Genomic DNA, 23,485 nt, shown 5'->3' with positions numbered 1-23,485 from the left:
CTCGTCTTTCCTTCCTCTGCCCGTTTCCCCCTCCCTGTCTATCTCTGTCCATCCCCTCCTCCTCCTACCTCTGCTTATCTCCTCCACCTCCCTCTGTCTCTCCATCTCCTCGTTTTTCCTCATCCCTCCACGTTATCACATCCACTCCAATAGGATTCTGGTGGTTCTTAGTCCTATAGTATTTCTTTCTAGATTTTAACTAACATGTACACTAAATTTGACTGAAATCGTTCCAGGGGTTTAGGATGAGATTTTTACCCGTGGATTCGCTCGCATACGCCCATGTCAGATATGTTTCATACATATTTAACATATTTCACGCGTATTTGTACACATATTTAACATGTATGTCCAGTGAATTTCGCCCTGAAGTTTCAGTTTCATGCAGCTCAAATTTTATGACGTTGTCTCCTGAACTACGTGTCATACAGTGATTCATTCTTGTCGGTCATTCGGCGGCTTATGTGGATACTGTCTAACAAATGTGTTGCGGATACAGTTAGTAGTGGAAAAGGAATAAATTAAAACGTCGTGCGTGATATGGTAGTTTTTTCCCGCATCTCATTATGTATATCCTGAAATACACTATTGGCCATTAAAATTGCTACACCACGAAGATGACGTGTTACAGACGCGAAATTTAACCGACAGGAAGAAGATACTGCGATATGCAAATGATTAGCTTTTCAGAGCATTCACACAAGGTTCGCGCCGGTGACGACACCTACAACGTGTTGACATGAGGACAGTTTCCAACCGATTTCTCGTACACAAACAGCAGTTGACCGGCGTTGCCTGGTGAAACGTTGTGATGCCTCGTGTAAGGAGGAGAAATGCGTACCATTACGTTTCCGACTTTGATAAAGGTTGGATTGTATCCTATCGCGATTGCGGTTTATAGTATCGCGACATTGCTGCTCGCGTTGGTCGAGATCCAATGACTGTTAGCAGAATATGGAATTGGTGGGTCCAGGAGGGTAATACGGAACGCCGTGCTGGATCCCAACGGCCTCGTATCACTAGCAGTCGAAATGGCAGGCATCTTATCCGCTTGACTGCAACGGATCGTGCAGCCACGTCTCGATCCCTGAGTCAACAGATGGGGAAGTTTGCAAGACAACAACCATCTGCACGAACAGTTCGACGACGTTTGCAGCAGCGGGGACTATCAGCTCGGAGACCATGGCTGCGGTTACTCTTGACGCTGCATCACAGACATGAGCGCCTGCGATGGTGTACTCAACGACGAACCTGGGTGCACGAATGGCAAAACGTCATTTTTTCGGACAAATCCAGGTTCTGTTTACAGCATCATGATGGTAGCATCCGTGTTTGACGAAATCGCGGTGAACGCACATTGGAAACGTGTATTGGTCATCGCCGTACTGGCGTATCACCCGGCGTGATGGTATGGGGTGCCGTTGGTTACACGTCTCGGTCACCTCTTGTTCGCATTGACGGCACTTTGAACAGTGGACGTTATATTTCAGATGTGTTATGACCCCGTGGCTCTACCCTTCATTGGATCCCTGCGAAACCCTACATTTCAGCAGGATAATGCACTACCGCATGTTGCAGGTCCTGTACGGCCCTTTCTGGATACAAAAACTGTTCGACTGCTGCCCTGGCCAGCACATTCTCCAGATCTCTCGGCAATTGAAAACGTCTGGTCAATGGTGGCCGAGCAGCTGGCTCGTCACAATACGCCAGTCACTATCGGCTCAAATGGCTCTGAGCACTATGGGACTTAACTTCTAAGGTCATCAGTCCCCTAGAACTTAGAACTACTTAAACCTAACTAACCTAAGGACATCACACACATCCATGCCCGAGGCAGGAGTCGAACCTGCGACCGTAGCGGTCGCGCGGTTCCAGACTGTAGCGCCTTTAACCGCTTGGCCACCACGGCCGGCCCAGTCACTATTCTTGATGAACTGTGGTATCGCGTTGAAGCTGCATGGGCAGCTGTACCTGTACACGCCATCCAAGCTCTGTTTGACTGAATACCTAGGCGTATCAAGGCCGTTATTACGGCCAGAGGTGGTTGTTCTGGGTACTGATTTCTCAGGATTTATGCACCCAAATTGCGTGAAAATGTAGTCACATGTCAGTTCTAGTGTAATATATTTGTCCAATGAATACCCGTTTATCATCTGCATTTCTTCTTGGTGTAGCAATATTAATGGCCAGTAGTGTATTTGACGCGTATTTGTACACATATTCCACATGTATGTCCAGTGAATTTCGCCCTGAAGTTTCAGTTTCATGTGCTCAAATTTTATGACGTGTGTCCTGAACTACGTGTCATACAATGATATATTCTTGTCGGTCATTCGGCGGCTTATGTGGACACTGCCTAGCAAATGTGTTGCCAATAGAGTTAGTAGTGGAGTAGTAATTAATTTAAACGTCGTGCGTGATATGGCAGTTTTTACCCGCGTCTAATTATGTACCTCCTGAACTATGTGTCGTATGATGATATATTTTTCTAGGTAAATTCAGTGGCTAATGTGGATACTATCTGCGAAAAGTGTTGCGAATAGAGTTAATGGCAACGAAGTGATAATTTTAAATGTCTTGCACGAGGCGGTAAATTTTCTCGCATTCACTTTTTTATGAGGTCGTATCTGCTGAACTAAGTGTCGAACAATGATGTAGTGTTTCTGGTACTTTGATGGTACATGTGAATACTGCAGTCAAAATGTGTTACGCGTGCAGATAGAAGTAAAGAGGTGATAAATTAAAACGCCATGCTTGATATGGAGTTTTACTGAATGAATAACGATAATACAGTAAGCGATTAATGATTTTCCTTTCATCATTTTGGGGTGATCGACAGCGAGAAAAAGTTTCGTAAAAGAATCAAATTTTTTTTTAAAAAGTTTGTTTAGCGTCTGTGTTCTCATTCTCAAATACTGGATAACTAATACATTTATAACAATTAAAAGTATAGAGAGAACGCGTGCGATGCAGATGTGGGCAGTGCTCTGTATGGCCTAACACGTATCTGCAAAAAGCATGAATGACCAAAGGCATACTTAACATACTTAGGATAGAAGTACGTGTCTCGAAGTTGCCAGCAGCTTACACTTACCTCTTGTTTGCTTTAACATGCAAGCAAAGAAATAAACAGCGTCATGAGTCACATTGCTTTATCATCCCTACCCCACCCCTCTGATAGGTGGGTGGTTATTACCTACAAAGTCATTCTTTCCAGACAGTAAATTATATGTGTGCCAATTTTGTTGAAATTGGCCCATTGGATTAGTAGGAGATGTGGATCTTACATACACAAGTACATTTATTTTTATATGGGTTCTCACAGTGATCTGAGATTATATGGGGGTTCCTCTTCTTTCTGATTTTGATGATATATGGCATTGTTTTACTGTGTAACGTTTTTGCTCAATTTTCGTGATTGCTTATTGAATAACAATCGAAAGTTACTTCAAATTAGAGGTCAAAAATTATGTTTTTCACGCTCAGTTCCTATGTGGTTAGTTAACTTTTGTCCTAATTCGTAGTTGATGTGAGTACAATTCGCTGAGTACATTCTGCCTTCAGCGGAATCACCTGAAACTATCATTGGCAGATAAAATATTTATTTCGTTGCTTGCAGATTAAAGAAAACAAGACGTACTCGTAAGTTTAAGCTGCTGATAACTTCGAGACACGTGCTGATATCCTGAATATGTTAAACATGGCTTTGGTCATTCATGCTTTTTGCGAATAGGTGTTAGGCCTACACCTTCATCGCAAGCGTTCGATCTACACTTTTAGTTGTCCTAGAATGATATATTTTTGCAATACTTAAACACATGTGCGAGATCCCCGTTGGGCCGTGAACGTCCTGCCTACCACCGAATGCCTACCATTAATGGAAGTCAGATCATGTTGTTCATTCATGGGCTAAATTTTTTTTTGGAAGGGGAACATTTTTAGGGCATAAATACCGAAGTCATTCCAATTATGCACTCAGTTCAAGTTTATACAAACAGTTGGACAGAGTTTCAGCGGAAAGTGTATTTAGTGTTGTGGGTGCTAACTTCTTTGTGAAACAGTTTCGTCGTATCCAGAATGAAATTTTCACTCAGCAGCCGAGTGTGCGCTGATACGAAACTTCCAGGCAGATTAAAACAGTGTGCCGGACCGAGACTCGAACTCGGAACCTTTGCCTTTCGCGGGCAAGTGCTCTACCGACTTTTTTTTCCTTTTTTATCTCTCTCTTTTTTTTAGAATGAATAATTTCCTAATAGTGCTCAGAGCCATTTGAACCATTTTGAACAACAACAAAAAATATGTCGGCAGAAAACAAAAGTGGCATTATGAATTTGGCAGTGCCGTAAGGTTTTCGCTTTGACACTAAGGGTTACTAAAAGTAGCAAGACGAATTTTGCTAGAGCATTGTCTTACGATTCCCTCATTGAATTTGTATCTGCCTGCTTGTAGTTCTGCTATAAAAGAATTAAAAAATCTGGCTTTCAGCGGGTCTCGAAAGGCGAACAAAGGCAGCGTTTATCTGACAGGCAAGCACGTTACCTTTTTTTAATTTTAATTTTTTATTTTTTTAAAACTTTTTCCTTCTCTTTTTTTGAATTTTTAGAAAGCCCCTTAGAAAAGTGGAACAAAAAAAACCTAAGTGCCACCGCCACTTTTCATCCTATAACAAAAAAATCTGGTCCGCTTCAGGCGTTGGCTCCTGACTAAACCAGAGCTGCCCATATACCAGGGGAAATATGGGAAATCAAGGTTAGGGCTATCCTTACAAACAAAACAAAATCTTCCTTTTTCTGAATTTTATTTATATTTCTATTGTTTTTATTTTTATGTTACTTTATTTTTTTTTCTTTAGTTTTGTTGTGTAATTGATCAGAGGCCTTCTGCGCCCCGCTGGTAATATGTTGAGTCACGTCTTCTCGAAATTGATGTGTTCCGTTCAATTGTTCAGAAATGTTCATTGTTTCAAACAGGAAACCCTCTCTTTTGGCTTAACACATTCCAGCTGCGAGGCGGGTCGTGGAAAGTACTCCCAAAGAAGTTCGAGAAAAATTGTCTGTATTTTGAGTGACGGACAACGACATAAAGACGGTCATTGAGTACAGAGTCTACAGTTTGTCCAAATAGATAGTGAATGGCATGTCCGCGAATCCAATTCACAGCATAGGTCTTTGTCCGAGGAAAATAGTCACGTTCCGGAAATAATAATGGAAGGGGAGTAATCCGATCCGGAATGTCCCGCGTTAGAAAACCCACAATAGACGAATCAAGTGCCAAACCTCCGCTGCCGGTCCGCAAACAAACCGATGTTCGTCATTGTCTGGCACTTCACACGTGGAAGATAGAGGTGATTGGGCGAGGTGGACACGATGAAGGCGAAATTGGTTGATTTGCTTACCATTGACAGTTAGGTACGAGACAGATTCAACATTCGTGTCAAGGTAACAGGCGAACACCGCGCGCCATACACGACGCCAGTCAACCTGGGGGAACTTTTGTTCAATCGGGTTTGGTGGACGACCTAATTGGAGGACATTGTATACTGCCTTTGTCTTGAGTAAAAGCTGTCTTGGTAAGGTGAGGCGTAGATGACTGAGTTCAAGAAAGAAGTATCGTATATAATGGAACTGGGCCGCAACATCCGAGATCATCACTGGGGCTGACAGTGAGACCGGCGTATGTGCCGACAGGAGGAGACCAGTGAGGCTCGTTGGGCAACGAGTCCATACCATCATCTGAGAGCTGACAAACAGGGCGCGAGCTCTATCCGGCACGTGAAACAGACCTATCCCACCTCGTTCACGGGGAAGAGTAAGGGTTGCATAGTTAACTTTGAACAACAGCCCAGAGCTGACGAAAGATGCCATCGCTGCCAACATGCGACGTGCTACAGTAAGCGGGAAAGGTAGAACTTGTGCTACATCAGGAACTCGGGATGCGATATATATATATTGACATATCGAGCTCGTTGGAGAATATCTAGGGATCGAAGGCGATGGTCCATAAGACATGCTCTGATCATTAAAAGGAGGCGTCGGCAGTTGGTGGTGTCTGAACGCCGGAGATCAGATGAAAAATCTATTCCCAAACAGCGAATGGTGTCAACGGTGGTGAGAGGTGTAACGCACTCCACGGGAAGTCCCGTGCCAATGAACATAACTTGTGACTTACGTACGTTTAAAGAGCTACCCGACGCCTCACCATAAGTGGTTACCCACGTCAAAACAGTTCGAACCTCGTCGGCATTACGTAAACAGATGACTACATCGTAAGCATAGGCCGTGCAACAGAAATACCCCGCAGAAGGCGCATCACTATAGTGATAACGGCGACTGGGAAACCCATATGGTGGTGAACGGGCATAAGGAACGAATGGTCAACCCTACCAAAAGCTTGACTAAAGTCCAAAGACGCAAGTGCCCCAGAGAGGCGTTGTGCCTGGGTAACGGCGATCATCTCCCTGTAGCGGCATAGAGCCGTGCGGATATTACTATTCCCTCCCAAAGAAGCTTGGTCTGGCGACACAATATATCGGGCAACGTTTTTAAGTCGTGCCGCCAAAAGGTGACTGAAGATTTTCATGTCACTGTTAAGGAGGGTGATGGGCCGATAATCACTGATATTGTTGCCACCATGCGGTTTATGTACACGAATAATAATTCCTTCCATGAAAGCGTCCGGCACAGGTACTTCCGGAGACATCAGTTCCCGACAGATGGAGGTGAAGGTGGACTCTAACAAATCACGGAAGGTGCGATAAAATTCGAGGGGAAGACCGTCGGGTCCTGGGGAGCGATTGATGGTTCCTGCCTGGATCGCATCGCGGACTTCATCAGCAGTCACATCAAGTCAATCGCCGCATCTCCTGGGATACCACCGAAGTTGAGCTGTGAGACTTCCTCGATCAACTCTGGGGAATGTGGAATTGCGGCGTAGAGCTGCTGGTAGTGGGCGTGAAGCACATTCCCTATTGCATATTGGGTTACGTAGCGACGCCCTTCTTGGTCTGTTAGGACGTGAATCAATTTTCGTCGTCGATTTTGGCGTCCTTGGATGATATGGTACATCGACGGATGTTCATAAAGCGATCAGCAGTACGAGATCGTACTATCGCTCCTTCCAAATGCCTTCCCATGAGATTGGAGATTTGAGCCTTAGCATGGTTCATCCTTGTATGGCGCTCAGGGGAGGCTGGCATCGTGGAGCATTCTCGTGGGATCCTGTAGTAAAAGTCCATAGTGCTCTTCCTCCAGGCGGCAACATCTTTGCCATATCGGATCAAAGTTTTTCGAAGAGCAGGTTTTGCACACTGGATCCACCAGGATATGGTAGACGGATACGTGGGACGGCGTCTGTTACATGTGAACCAAGTGTCTTCTATTAGAAGTCGACAGTCAGGTGAATTAAGAAATGCCGCGTTCAGTTTCCATAAACCACATCCGTGCCATACTGCCTGTCTTGTGAGAACAACATCACTGAAGTAAGCCTCATGATCTGAGAAAGCAACAGGCCAGATTTCAGCCTGTCGAGTGTGTTGAATTAGGGATGGCGAGATGTAGATGCGATCCAGTCGGCTAGAGGAGTGCGCAGTGTGGTACGTAAAGCCCAACAGATCACCGTGAATATGTCTCCACGTGTCGACAAATTGTAGCCGCGTGACGACTGTTTCCAGAGTTGTGCATGGTGAGTGACGCGGCAATTGATCCTGAGGTCGCTGGGTCCAATTGAAGTCTCCACCCATGACCCAGTCATCGTGAGGTCCCATAAAAAGGGGTGTAACTTCATTCGCGAAGAAGATGTTGACGATGCGTACACCAAAGAGAGTAAGGGCCATACCTCTGCCGTTGGGGAGGTATAGGACATCTTCGGCAGGAAGACCTTCTCGTAAGATGATGGCAACACCACTACCGGTGTCCGAAGCGGGAGAAAGATGCGCCGTGAAGCCATGTGGTGATGAAAAATTGGCGACATGCACTTCCTGAAAAAGCACAATATCTATGTCCACATCATAAATCATATCGCCGAGCAGCGCTAGTTTGTGGGGCGCACGAATGGTCGCGAGGTTAATCGTTGCGACACGATAATGCTAGTGTTGGAGTCCCACAGGCACAGGTGGGGCTCCTTCAGGAGCGAGAGATCGTCGATCTTGCCGGTACGCTGAAGAGGCTGCTATTGTGGAGAGTTTGCGGGCGCGGGCGCAACTGATGGGGGCGACCCATCATCAGCACCGTCCACCCCAGTCCCTTCGATCCCCACGTCGTCTGCCCAGGAGACTGATACCGCGGTAGGGCATCGGCTGTGCACATCATCCACGTGGAGAGGAGACGTAGTTTTCGGCTCAGTGGATAGGCTCTCTTCAACGTCGACCTGTGGGGGCGACGGCGCCAGTAAGGAGGGGTGTTCGTTGCCAGTGTCGCCTGTGGCGGGTCGTTCGCATCAGACTTTTGGTCATCAAAGAGCGGTTTGTCGTCCATCTTCGGGTCAGTATCCCTGGTATCCATCCGTAGAATGGATTCATCAGGGGGTGTACGGCTACGTTTCTTTCTCTTTCGTGTCGATCCTTGTTTTCGAACATGTCGTTCAGAGTCCGATTGCGGGTGGCTTCGTCTGACTCCGGACCAGTCTGAAGGAAAGCAGAAGTAGGTACCACTCCCGGATCAACGTCCATCTCAGTAGCATTTTCAGTCACAGTGCTGCGAATATTCGGCAGGTCAGGACGTGGCGTCTGTGGCACCTCAGAAGGAATCTTAGTAGCGGTTGCACCTACGTGATCAGACGACGTCAACGGAGCAGGAAGACCCTGTGTAGAGGTGCTACCGTCCTGGGCAACCTTGGCATATGTGACAGGGATCTGAGTGATCACCGCTGGGGACGCTTCCTCGCCGACCGGCGTCTGGATCAGGCGGCGTCGCATGCAGGCGGATCTGACGTGGTCTTCTTGTCCACAACCCGCACATGTTCGGGGTTGGCCGTCGTACATGACAATGGCTCGCACCCCGCCAATTGTCAGGTATGGTGGTATATGTTTTTTCAGTTCAATTTTGACCTGACGCACACCATTAAGGACATGGTAGGTCGTGAAGGTTTGCCATTTTTCCTCTACGTAACCGATGACGTTACCGTATGGTTGTAACGCAGAGACAACTTCGTCTTTCGGCACTTCAAAAGGTGGTTCAAACACCCCAATCGTGCGTTGACCGTACTCTGCGAGTTCAAGTGTTACAGTTCCGACGTGACCATCAGAGTATTTGAACTTAAGTCCATTGGCATGGCGGCGAATAACATCTTCACACACCTCGGTGTTCGTCATTTTAATATAAACGACACTACTCGTGATCGAAAAATGGATTCCGAGAACGTGGTTAGGATCTAAACGAACTTCTTCACGTTTGAACGTTCCAACTTCATGTGCACGTGGTCGCGCATGTTCAGCTGGGAAGGAAACTTTAAGGGTCGCACGGCGGTAAGCGCTCGACACGGTGGACGGACACAAGCCTTAATGCTACGACGCGGAAGTAAACAACGCCTGTAGCGGAGCACTGGCCGGCGCGCGGGGCCGTGCGCACGCTGCCACGGCTGAGAGCCATCCGACAGTCCTGTCCTTCAAATCGTCCAAAATCAAACAGGGTCTCTTCACCATGAGGATGGCAACGGCCTTGTCGCAGTGGATTCACCGGTTCCCGTCAGATCACCGAAGCTAAGCGCTGTCGGGCGTGGCCGGCACTTGGATGGGTGACCGTCCTGGCCGCCATGGGCTGTTGCCATGTTTCGGGGTGCCCTCAGCCTCGTGATGCCAATTGAGGAGCTACTCGACCGAATAGTAGCGGCTCCGGTCGAAGAAAACCACCACAACGACCGGGAGAGCAGTGTGCTGTCCACACGCCCCTCGTATCTGCATCCTCAGCTCAGGATGAAACGGCGGTCGGATGGTCCTAACGGGCCACTTGGGGCCTAAAGACGGAGTGCTATGCTTTGCACCATGAGGGATTTACCGAATAATAAGCACTTGCGGCGAAGTGCATTTCGGAATAATAGAACGATCCGTTAACACCAATATCACGGAACGTAAACGAAATTTCAGGATGCGACAGACGAAGAAATTGAACTTAGTTGTGCAAGGATTGAACGATACGGTTGTATAAAATTCACCGAAATTTTATTTTTATTTGTGAGAAGTGTGTAGGTCACCAAGCGAGCCTGGAGCGTATCGTGAATTTTTATTGTTCATTTTAAATTTTTTCTAGTTAAACTTTCATTTTCAGCATTCAAGTACTGACCATTGTGGCATACATGGTGAATAGAATCATCGCCACAGCGGAGCTGTTTGTCCTCGTAAAAATACACTGACCAACAAGTTCGCACGGATATGTGAAAATCACACCCCGTGAAAATCGCCCCCAGACAGAAATCTGTGAAAGTCGCACCCAGTTTTGTTGGAAGCTACCTGCTCACGGGTAGGACCTACCCGCGTTCCCGGGAGTTGTCATCCACCGGAAACGACCCCTGTGCGGCGCGGCCTACCTGCACTCGTGAAGTCCTCGTCCACTTCAGTGAATGACCGCCTGGCTACTCACTGTCAGTATGAGTCTAAGTTTTGGAGTGTTCAGCTCGTTCGCCTTGTGTCTCTGTGTGCTTATCTGTTCGATATGGAACTGTCAACAACCACCCACGGTAAACCATGTGCCCACTATGATGGTTACTCGTACATCGTAAAGAGAACCAAAGCAGATGGGACTGTGATATGGCGCTGTTCGAAACATAGAACAACATATTGCTGAGGAGTGCTTAAGACCAAAGACTGTGTCGTTATTAGTTCAAACGAGCATGAATGTGGGGCACCGGATGACGCTCGCTTAGAAGTAAAAAAGACGCTGAATCAGGCGAAGAAGAGATCACGAGAGGAAAATAAGTTCGTGGCTTGTGGAAAATAATTTGATGCTAAATCACAGTAAGACTCAGTTTTTACAGTTTCTAACTCACAATTCAACAAGAACCGATATTTTGATCAGACAGAATAGGCGTATTATAAGCGAGACGGAACTGTTCAAGTTCCTAGGCGTTCGGATAGATAGTAAGCTGTTGTGGAAAGCCCATGTCCAGGATCTTGTTCAGACGCTAAATGCTGCTTTATTTACCATTAGAACAGTATCTGAAATAAGTGACACTTCAACACGAAAAGTAGTCTACTTCGCATATTTTCATACGCTTATGTCGTATGGTATTATTTTTTGGGGTAATTCTTCTGATTCAAAAAGGGTATTTTTGGCTCAAAAACGGGCTGTTCGAGCTATATGTGGTGTAAGTTCGAGAACCTTTTGTCGACCCCTATTCAAAAATCTGGGAATTCTGACATTGCCCTCACAGTATATATTTTCTTTAATGTCGTTTGTTGTTAGCAATATTAGCCTATTCCCAAGAGTTAGCAGCTTTCACTCAGTTAATACTAGGCAGAAATCAAATCTGCATGTAGAATGCACTTCCTTGACTCTTGTGCAGAAAGGAGTGCAGTATTCTGCTGCATTCATTTTCAATAAGCTACCACAAGAGCTCAAAAATCTTAGCAGTAACCCAAACTCTTTTAAGTCTAAACTGAAGAGTTTCCTCATGGCTCACTCCTTCTATTCTGTCGAGGAGCTCCTGGAAGAGCTAAAAAATTAAGCAAATTCCAGTGTTACATTGTTGATTTTCTTCATTTAAACTTACGACTTGTCACCTGAATATGTTTTTTTATATTTCACTTTATCTGTTTCTAATATCGTGTTATAATTTCATGTATTGACTCGTTCCATGACCATGGAGACTTCTCCTTAATTTGGTCCCGCGGAACAATAAATAAATAAATAAATAAAAATAAAGAGACTTCGATTTGTAAAATTCACTACTGGCCATTAAAATTGCTACACCAAGAAGAAATGCAAATGATAAACGGGAATTCATTGGACAAATATATTATACTAGAACTGACATGTGATTACATTTTCACGCAATTTGGGTGCATAGATCCTGAGAAATCAGTACCAAGAACAACCACCTCTGGCCATAATAACGGCCGTTTATGCCAAAACGTGCCTGAAAGATACGGGTGACATGTGGGTTGTTTTACGACCAATAATAGCTTTTGTGGAGAGTGGAAAAAAATTCAGCAGTGAAGGTCAGTCCATATCAAGTTGTTAATAAAATGTTCGCTATCTTCTACTTGGTGAAAAGCTATTTACAAAACTGTACTCGTCGAATTCGGTCTTCTGGCCGCTGACGTCGAGTTAACGTGTAGTGATATGGATGCAGTTCTTCGTCGTGCAACACTTCAACAACCAGTCTTTGAGATATCTGGAACTGCCTTGCAATATCGCAGTACTTCGCCGAGGTTACTGGTGCACGGTTTCAAGAGTCGCGTCCTCTGTTTGTGGAATACGTGCAGTCCTTGGACGACTTCTGTCCATTCCTTGTGGACGAAGATTACCGGTTTGCCGAAGGCGTTGCTTCAGGCAACGAGAAACATTCTTATGAGGAAGGTACCTTTGAGGGTACCGCTTAGTACACGCACGAACAGCAGCAACTTTGCTATCGGATGCACTCAGCACCAAAAGCATATCGACGTGTTCATCGTCTGTGTACTCCATCGGGAAACTGCTCTACGTGACTCGACACGATCATTTATGGTTATACACTGTGGTGTTAGTAGACACATGTATGCTGTTTAATGGATCCCAATTTCATGTGTTAGCCTATTATTTGACAAAATGTTGTCCCACTTATAAATGACGAGAACTTTTGAATGGACTTCATTAAAAAAAAAAAAAAAAAAAACAAAAAAAAAAAAACGGAACCTGACGAGTATTCGAACAATACCTCTTTGGTGGATGTGGGTTTGATATTCTTTTTATTTTTTTTGTAATCTCATTTTGTTCGTTTCAGATGTATAAAGATAACATTTGCCAAGTGAAAGTTGGTAATAAACGTTCACAGAAATTTAGAACAAGCAAAGGTCTTTTACAGGGCTGTCCCATGTCACCATCATTATTTAAAATCTATAGCCTTAGAACATGATCTCGTAAATGTAATAGTACGGGATTAGAAATAAGAGATGGAGTTTACCTACATCATTTATTATTTGCTGATGATCAAGTAGTCGTAGCACAAGATGGGGAGGATGCTAACTATATGTGCAATCAACTAGCAGTAGCATACAAAACTTGGGGTTTGAAGATTAATTACCAAAAAACAGAATACTTGACTAATGATTCAGATGAGCTATACATTGAAGGAAAGAAAATCAAAAAGATAAACACTTTCTGTTATTTGGGATCCATTTTAGAAATCGAGGGAAAATCAGAGTCAGAAATCAGTAAAAGAATTAGTAGCGGACGGAGGGTCATTGGGATGCTTAACTCCGTCTTATGGAGCAGGAATGTAATGAGCAGAACTAAAAAATTAATATACAAATCCATATTAGAGAGTGTGGTTCTGTATGAAACGGAGACCTGGACAATTAACATGAAGCACATTAAAAAATTACAAGCTCTAGAGATGGACTTTTGGAGAAGATCGGCAAGAATCTCCAGGAAATAAAAGATAAGGAACACCGAGGTAATAAGGAGAATGGAAATAAAAGAAAGAATATATGACGTAATGGACAGGAAGAAATTACAGTGGTACGGGCATGTACGACGAATGGAGAAAACCAGAATACCAAAATTGACACTGGAGTGGGAACCGGAGGGGAGAAGAAGAAGAGGACGACCTATGACAACCTGGCTCCAAAATGTACAGCACACAATGAGGAGAATGGGCGCAGAGGAAGAGTACACACAAGATCGAAACACCTGGAGAAATATTTTTAGATTATAGTTTAAGAACGTTTATTGTTTGTACTGTAATTTCCAAGTAAATTATTATGTTGGAGATAAGCCTCTGTAATGAGGAAAAGCTCAAAATAATCAAAATAATAAATTTTGTTCGTTTCAATTGTTCGTGGCGGACGTCATCTGACGCCCGTTGAAGTTCGTTATCGATCCATTCACTCAGTTTTTTTATTACAGAGCGCAGCTAACCCTCAGACCGAACACGCTGCGCTGCCGTGCCGGCATATTCCAGGAGCCTACTCACTGAGCTATGATGACTGGCACGACAGTGTGGTGTGATACATATACTTCTGTACATTCAGATGCGCTGCATGATGTGACAGTGTTGCCAGTTCGTCGTTTTCATAGACATGTTTCTAAAATGCAACCGATTTGATTTTGCTAGATGAACTTTTGTCTTGAATCTGGATGAGGGATTACATGCAGTTTTTCTCCACACTGCACCGATGGCACTCCCAGGGCACGTTTACCTGTATGTGTACAATACCGTACTTAGTACCACTTAGTACAGTAACCGTCACGGGTTGCCTACTTGTAGGGGCAGGAGAGAGGAGGGAGGAGGGGACGAGATGTTTTGTCAGGATAAGCCTGACAGTTTCGTCTGCAAAAATTCTGCTTTACCAGTAAATTTCATCTCTCTGTATCTCTCGCTCTCGCTCCCTACGTCTCTCGCTGTCGCTCTCTCTCTCTCTCTCTCTCTCTCTCTCTCTCACACACACACACATTCATTCATAAATGACTTCCTTATGCTTCATTAAAACAATATTTATGTCAAACACTGTATGTGAAATTCTATCTCGTCAGTAAAATTTATTTTAAAACGGAACAGCCGATTGGTATGTAGCCTCAGAGCCGCCATCTTGATTATATTAAAATGTATCTGAAAGACTTGAAATAAATATATTGGCTTCATGTTCAGAAGGATACGAACAACATGAAATTACGTAAATTGCCGCCGTGTTCAAACGTATTTGAAGTAGCTAGCTTATTTATCAAATATATGTAAAGTTATTGACAATAGTGGTATGTCTAAAAGTCTGTAATGTTACCAAAAATACGTAAGCTTCATTAGCAAAACACACACACGCACATATATACAGGATGGTCCATTGATCGTGACCGGGCCAAATATATCACGAAATAAGCGTCAAACGAAAACACTACAAAGAACGAAACTTGGCTAGCTTGAAGGGGGTAACAAGATGGGGCTATGGTTGGCCCGCTAGATGGCGCTGCCATTGGTCAAACGGATATCAACTGCGTTTCTTTAAATAGGAACCCCCATTTTTTATTATATATTCGTGTAGTACGTAAAGAAATGTGAATGTTTTAGTTGGACCACTTTTTTCGCTTTGTGATAGATGGCACTGTAATAGTCACAAACATATGGCTCACAATTTTAGACGAACAGCTGGTAACAGGTAGGTTTTTTAAATTAAAATACAGAACGTAGGTACGTTTGAACATTTTATTTCGGTTGTTCCAATTTGATACATGTACCTTTGTGAACTTATCATTTCCGAGAACGCATGCTGCTACAGCGTCATTACCTGTAAATGCCACATTAATGCAACAAATGCTCAAAATGATGTCCGTCAACCTGAGTGTATTTGGCAATACGTGTAACGACATTCCTCTCAACAGCGAGTAGTTCGCCTTCCGTAATGTTCGCACATGCATTGACAATGCGCCGACGCATGTTGTCAGGCGTTGTCGGTGGATCACGATAGCAAATATCCTTCAACTTTTCCCACAGAAAGAAATACGGGGACGTCAGATCCGGTGAACGTGCGGGCCAAGGTATGGTGCTTCGACGACCAATCCACCTGTCATGAAATGTGCTATTCAGTACCGCTTCAACCGTACGTGAGCTATGTGCCGGACATCCATCATGTTGGAAGTACAACGTCATTCTGTCATGCAGTGAAACATCTTGTAGTAACATCGGTAGAACATTACGTAGGAAAGCAGCATACATTGCACCATTTAGATTGCTGTCGATAAAATGGGTGCCAATTATCCTTCCTCCCATAATGCCGCACCATACATTAACCCGCCAAGGCCGCTGATGTTCCACTTGTCGCAGCCATCGTGGATTTTCCGTTGCCCAATAGTGCATATTATGCCGGTTTACGTTACCGCTGTTGGTGAATGACGCTTCGTCGCTAAATAGAACGCGTGCAAAAAGTCTGTCATCGTCCCGTAAGTTCTCTTGTGCCCAGTGGCAGAACTGTTCACGACGTTCAAAGTCGTCGCCATGCAACGCCTGGAGCATAGTAATATGGAATGGCTGCAATCGATGTTGATGTAGTATTCTCGACACCGACGTTTTTGAGATTCCCGATTCTCGCGCAGTTTGTCTGCTACTGATGTGCGGATTAGCCGCAACAGCAGCTAAAACACCTACTTGGGCATCATCATTTGCTGCAGGTCGTGGTTGACGTTTCACATGTGGCTGAACACTTCCTGTTTCCTTAAATAACGTAACTATCCAGTTAACGGTCCGGACACTTGGTTGATGTCGTCCAAGATACCGAGCAGCATACATAGCACACGCCCGTTGGGCATTTTGATCACAATAGCCGTACATGAACACGATATCGACCTTTTCCGCAATTGGTAAACGGTCCATTTTAACACGGGTAATGTATCACGAAGCAAATACCGTCCGCACTGGCGGAATGTTACGTGATACCACGTACTTAAATGTTTGTGACTATTACAGCGCCATCTGTCACAAAGCGAAAAAAGTGGTCCACCTAATACATTCATATTTCTTTACGTACTACACGAATATGTAATAAAAAAAGGGGTTCCCATTAAAAAAAAAAAAAAAGAAAACGCAGTTGACAACCGTTTGACCTATGGCAGCGCCATCTAGCGGGCCAACCGTAGCGCCATCTGGTTTCCCCTTCAAGCTAGACGAGTTTCGTTCTTTGTAGTTTTTTCGTTTGATGCTTATTTCGTGAGATATTTGACCCAGTCACTATCAATAGACCAATATATATATATATATATATATATATATATATATATACCGCCCTATATATATATATATATATATATATATATATATATATATATATATATAGGGTGGTATATTGATAGTCACTATCAATAGACCAATATATATATACCGCCCTATATATATATATATATATATATAGGGTGGTATATTGATAGTGACATTTTAGACATTTTAAACGTGATATATATATATATATATATATATATATATATATATATATATATATATATATATATATATATATATAAAGTGGTACTGTGTTATTTCCATGTTTAAAATGTCTTTATTATTTATCAAAATACACACACATCAAAAAAAGTTTTGCGTCAGCTCGGTTCCTAGAGTTCCGGGACCCGTACAGAAAATTGGAATAGAGATAAACATAAACAGCATTTCCGCCCTTTTTACTGCTCATGATAACCACACATTGAATGTTGTACCACCGTACAGCGAGACCTTCAGAGGTGGTGGCCCAGTTTGCTGTACACACCGGTACCTCTAATACCCAGTAGCGCATCCTCTTGCATTGATGCATGCCTGTATTCGTCGTGGCATAATATCCACAAGTTCATCAACACAATGTTGGTCCAGATTGTCCTACTCCTCAACGGCGATTCGACGTAGATCCTTCAGAGTTGTTAGTGGGTCACGTCGTCCATAAAAAGGCCTTTTCAATCTATCACAGGCATCTTCTATTGGGTTTATGTCTGGAGAACATGCGGGCCACTCTAGTCGAGCGATGTCGTTATCCTGAAGGAAGGCATTCACAAGATGTGCACGATGGGGGCGCGAACTATATGAAGACGAATTCCTCGCCAATACGCTGCCGATATGGTTGCACTATCGGTCGGAGAGTGGCGTTCACGTATCGTACAGCCATTTGGGCGCCTTCCATGACCACCATCGGCGCACGTTGGCCCCACGTAATACCACCCCAAAATAGTAGGGAACCTCCACCTTGCTGCACTCGCTAGATAGTGTGTCTAAGGCGTTCAGCCTGACCGGGTAGCCTCCAAACACATCTCCGACGATTGTCTGGTTGAAGGCATATGTGACACTCATCGGTGAAGAGAACGCGATGCCAATCCTGAGCGGTCCATGCGGGATATTGCTGGGCCCATCTGTACCTTACTGCATGGTTTCGTGGTTGCAAAGATGGACCTCGCCATGGACGTCGGGTGTAAAATTGCGCATCACGCAGCCTACTGCGCACAATTTGAGTCGTAACACGACGTCCTGTGGCTGCAGGAAAAGCATTATTCAAAATGGTAGCGTTGCTGTCAGGGTTCCTCCGAGCCACAATCCGTAGGTAGCGGTGCACCACTGTAGTAGTAGCCCTTGGGCGGCCTGAGCAAGGCATGTTTATCGACAGTTCCTGTCTCTCTGTATCTCCTCCACGTCCGAACAACATCGCTTTGGTACACGCCTTGACGCCTGGACGCTGCCCTTTTTGAGAGCCCTTCCTGGCCCAAAGTAAGAATTCGAACGCTATCGAACAGCGGGTCGTGACCATATAGGCATCGTTGAACTATATACAACACAAGCTGTATACCTCCTTCCTGGTGGAATGACTGGAACTGATCGGCTGTCGGACCCCCTCCGTCTAATAGCCGCTGCTCATGCATGGTTGTTTACATCTTTGGGCGGGTTCAGTGACATCTCTGAACTGTCAAATGGATTGTGTCTGTGAAACAATATCCACAGTCAACGTCTACCTCCAGGAGTTCTGGGAATAGGGTGATGCAAAACTCTTTTTAATGTGTGTATAAAGGTATTAACAACACTGTAGTAACTTACAGTACTTCCACAGCTACAATGTCTGTGCTATTTATCAAAATACACGTGACGCTATTGATCTAACTTATACCTTAAGATGCACTTGGCAATGAGCAAAGTTCGATCTTCGTACAACACTAGGTGCAAGGCACGATGGAACACCAAATCAAATATTTCCAGTTCTAAACTGTTTAAGATTTTTCCATTACTGTGCAAAACCCATGTTACCTGAAACGATACACTAAGCAGGCAAGACAGTGATAGCTGACAGTTCCAAACAACTAGGCAGTCTGAGCTATTGTTCTACGACCAGTATAAAACACATGCCGATTAAAATAATATGCTAATGAGGCGTGTTCAGTTATGTGCCGTGTTTGAGGATATCGGGTTGCCCATTATAGCAGAAAGTAGTAGATATATGAGTCAAACCAAAACTAAAAGTGCCTTCACAGTAAGTATGCTTAGTATGTACCATACAAATCCACCACAAGCGACAGTACAACTTCCAGAACCAATTTTGGTTCCATCTGGAACCGTAGTGCACAGTGACCGTAGACTATAGGGATGAAGAGGCACATAGTCAGGTGCGAGCCCATTAGCTTCCATTATTCTTGCAAATCTAGATTTCGGCTGTAAATAGCTATCTTCAGTGCATTTTCGTTGCATTTCAACAGACTCACTGCAGTTCACAACACCATATGTTCTTACATGTGTATAGGCAGAACGTACTGAGACTGTTAAAGTAAATTGGCTCTATGGCTAAAAAACACGGTCGTTCAAAAATTAAGCCCTATAGGAAAATAGCTCAGTATCATTCAGCCTATACACCTGTAAAAACATATGGTGAAATGAACTGCTGCCAGTTTGTTGAAATATAACGAAAATGCACTGAGAATGGCTATTTACAGCCGAAATCTAGATTTGCAAGAATAATAGAAGCTAATGGGATTTCCACTGACTACTGTGTGTCTCTCCTTCCCACCTCACAGGAGGCAGGAAATGTGGCAGGAAAATTGGTCGACTGAAACGTTTACTGAAGTGCAAACTGCAAACTGAATCTTGTGAAGTCTATGTGACACCTATCTAGCCACACTGGTCTCTCTGTTGGTAGTACCAGCAAATCATTAGACCACTATTTAAAGAAGCGTCCACGCAGAGTTCGTGCTGTTCATGAGTTGCTACCTGAAAACTGCGGTAAACGTGTAGCTTCCTGCCCGTGTACTATGTCATCTGTAACGCCAAAGGGGCATGAAAGGGAAGCAGTGGTTGGGAAGGGAGTGACACAGGGTTGTAGCCTATCCTCAATATTATTCCATCTGTATATTGAGCAGGCAGTAACGGAAACAAAAGAAAAATTCGGAATAGGAATTAAAATCCATGGAGAAGAAATAAAAACTTTGAGGTTCGCCGATGACATTGTGATTCTGTAAGAGACAGCACATGACCTGGAAGAGCACTTGAACGGAATAACGGAATGGACATTATCTTGAAAGGAGATTATAAGTGAACATCAACAAAAGCAAAACGAGGATAATGGAATGTAGTCAAATTAAATCGGGCGATGCTGACGGAATTAGACTAGGAAATGAGACACTTAAAGTGGTAAATGAGATTTGTTATTTGGGGAGCAAAATAACTGATGATGGTCGAAGAAGAGAGGATATAAAATGTAGACAGGCAATGGCAAGGAAAGCGTTTCTGAAGAAGAGAAATTTTTTAACATCGAGTATAGATTTAAATGTCAGGAAGTCGTTTCTGAAAGTATTTGTATGGAAGTGAAACGTGGACGATAAATAGTTTGGACAAGAAGAGAATAGAAGCTTTCGAAATGTGGCGCTACAGAAGAATGCTGACGATTAGATGGGTAGATCACATAACTAATGAGGAGGTATTGAATAGAATTGGGGAGAAGAGAAATTTGTGGCACAACTTGACTAGAAGAAAGGATCGGTTGGTAGGATATGTTCTGAGGCATCAAGGGATGACCAGTTTAGTACTGGCCGGCAGCGTGGAGGGTAAAAATCGTAGAGGGAGACCAAGAGATGAATACACTAAGCGGATTCAGAAGGATTGAGGTTGCAGTAGGTACTGGGAGATGAAGAAGCTTGCACAGGGTAGAGTAGCTGCATCAAACCAGTCTCTGGACTGAAGAACACAACAACAACACCAACACCAAATTAAGAAGAAGCGTGTATTATGTCAGCTGTAACGCCAAATTAAGAACTAGGTGGTTGGTTTAATCTAATGTGGCATGATTACACTTCGATGCTTGTGAGAATGTAGAGAATTCATACATACTGGCCACGGAGAGTCCCTGTGAGTTGTATGTATCCCTTCTGCATACCCAAGAAGTGGGTATTTTTGTGCTAATCTACATCACATTGTTTCATGACACAATGAACAGGGAGCATCAGACACTGTAGCAATTTATAAACATCTGAAGACTGTTTGCAGTACTCATATTTTCAGCAAGACAATGCTGCACCAAAAAACACAGTGGTATTTGTAGCTCAGTATTTTCATTGGCAAGTGCTTCAGGAGGGGCTGTGGTCCCCTCTGCATCCTGATTTATACCCACCTGGCTTTTTCTTGTGGAGAGATTAAGGATTCTGCTAACAAAACTGACATTATTCAAGATGGGAGAAATAAACTGAACGAGATGTCAGTACAGTTCAACAAACATTACAAAATGAGTTGGATAACATGCACGCCGTATTCCCTTATATGAAGCACATTATAGAAGCCACTTTCGACAACGTTTGCAACTTAGCCGTTTTCCTATAAGGCCGCGTTACTTTTTGATCAACCCTGTATTTCAGCTATTTACTTTAACAGTTTCAGTATTAACATACATACAAATACTCGTTTGAATGAGCTCCTACATTCCAACCAGAATTTCTTTCTGTCTTCTGTGTACCCAAGTTAATCATCACAGCTATAACATCACGGAAATAGACATCTGTCCAGTTCTGGATTAACTCCACTAATGAACATAGGGGGGCCTATAATGAAGCCGTTAGTAAGAGACTAAAGCTGAAGAGATACGGCCGTATGAAATTTTACGCAGTACATATACAGTGTCCATTAACAGCGAACTTGTCCAAGGACAAGGAACTGGGTGGTCTGTCTTGTTATGAAACATGCTGCTCGTAGTAATAACATCCGTGTTGTTATTGGGGTCATAAACATCTGCGCACCTTCTGACGGCGTTCTAACGGCTATTAACTCAGCTTCTCATTTAACACTGTCTAGTCCTGACCATTAACTGATATAATCGGTGTGCTAGAGGTTCGAAGGAGAGCTTCTGTAAAGTTTGGATGGTAGGAGACGAGGTACTGGCGGAAGTACAGCTGTGAGTACCTGGCGTCAGTCGTGCTTCGGTAGCTCAGTTGGTAGAGCACTTGCCCGCGAAAGGCAAAGGTCCCGAGTTCGAGTCTCGGTCGGGCGCACAGTTTTAATCTACCAGGAAGTTTCATATCAGCGCACACTCCGGTGCAGAGTGAAAATCTCATTCTAAAAACTGTTGTTTACCTATTTGGGTAGTGGGCGGCACTTTTGATGGGATCATGTGTTGCAGTCGTGTAATAACAGTATTTTACGGTTCCTGGAACGGAACCGTGACAGACGGGACAGACAAAAAATTTGACTTATGCTTTTCCAGGAAGCTTACAATCAAGCTGATTTATTATAAATAGCTTGTTCGAGACGCTTCAATGATTAAGGGACACATTAAGAAAATTCGTCAGACGAAACGATTTACTTTTCTGAAACTGTTGCTTGCTGATTAGAAGCTCCTGTATACCGATACGACAACCGCATGTCAGTTACTACCTTACATACGAGAACAGGTAGTACCTAGCCGATGACGTAGGCCATTATCAGTAATAACGTTGTCATTTTGGATGAATACAAATAGTGCCCGTTATTTTGTAGCCAAGCGCTGTGATCGAGAGACTCTGCCAAAGAATTTACCGCAGTTGTGAACGCATTGCAAAACCTGACAGCACTGCTGCTACTAGAACACAAAAGTCCAGGTGTTCTCAGTTGTGCTGTAGCAAACTGTAGAGACCTATTGCCCCTTAAATACTTTCACTCAGCTCTTGACCGGCGAATGACACAAATGCATACACGTATATAGAACTAAGCTAAGACCTAGTTATTGTTACGTCACGACACCTGAACTTTGTGATTCCATGCTGTCCACCTGCTGTCTGCATTGATCATCTGGGATTGGTCTTCCTTCAGCTGTCATATTTAGCATCGAATCTTGTAAATTTTTGGAGGCCGTTGAGGCCGAGCGGTTCTAATCGCTTCAGTCTAGAACCGCGCGACTGCTACGGTCGCAGGTTCGAACCCTGCCTCGGGCATCGATGTGTGTGATGTCCTTAGGTTAGTTAGGTTTAAGTAGTTCTAAGTTCTAGGGGACTGATGACCTCAGATGTTAAGTCCCATAGTGCTCAGAGCCATTTGAACCATTTTTTTGTAAATTTTTATAGTTCCTTCTTTCGTCGATCAATTGAAGTATTTCTTCTATTATCCACAATTCCTTCGCAGTGACTTTTCTTGTATCTATATTGCCGGCCGCGGTGGTCTAGCGGTTCTGGCGCTGCAGTCCGGAACCGCGGGACTGCTACGGTCGCAGGTTCGAATCCTGCCTCGGGCATGGATGTGTGTGATGTCCTTAGGTTAGTTAGGTTTAAGTAGTTCTAAGTTCTAGGGGACTTATGACCTAAGATGTTGAGTCCCATAGTGCTCAGAGCCATTGTATCTATATTTGCTTTCCCAATGTCTGTGATTGCTTCTTTAGACACGTCTTTTTCTC

At 43.9% G+C, this 23,485-nt stretch overlaps 1 non-coding gene and 1 pseudogene across 1 annotated transcript; both read left to right on the top strand.

Moving 5' to 3' along the window:
• Positions 1 to 9,643: 9,643 nt before the first annotated feature.
• On the top strand, positions 9,644 to 9,761 carry LOC126254864 (5S ribosomal RNA; annotated as a pseudogene).
• Positions 9,762 to 22,037: 12,276 nt separating this feature from the next.
• On the top strand, positions 22,038 to 22,112 carry Trnas-cga (transfer RNA serine (anticodon CGA)). Its single transcript has one exon. It is a non-coding gene; the product is annotated as a tRNA-Ser (tRNA).
• Positions 22,113 to 23,485: the final 1,373 nt, after the last annotated feature.

Source organism: Schistocerca nitens, chromosome 4 (assembly GCF_023898315.1).
Source record: "Schistocerca nitens isolate TAMUIC-IGC-003100 chromosome 4, iqSchNite1.1, whole genome shotgun sequence".
Lineage (NCBI taxonomy): Eukaryota > Metazoa > Arthropoda > Insecta > Orthoptera > Acrididae > Schistocerca > Schistocerca nitens.
The sequence above is the reverse complement of the archived record's forward strand: the minus strand, read 5'-3'. Positions and strand labels throughout refer to the sequence as shown.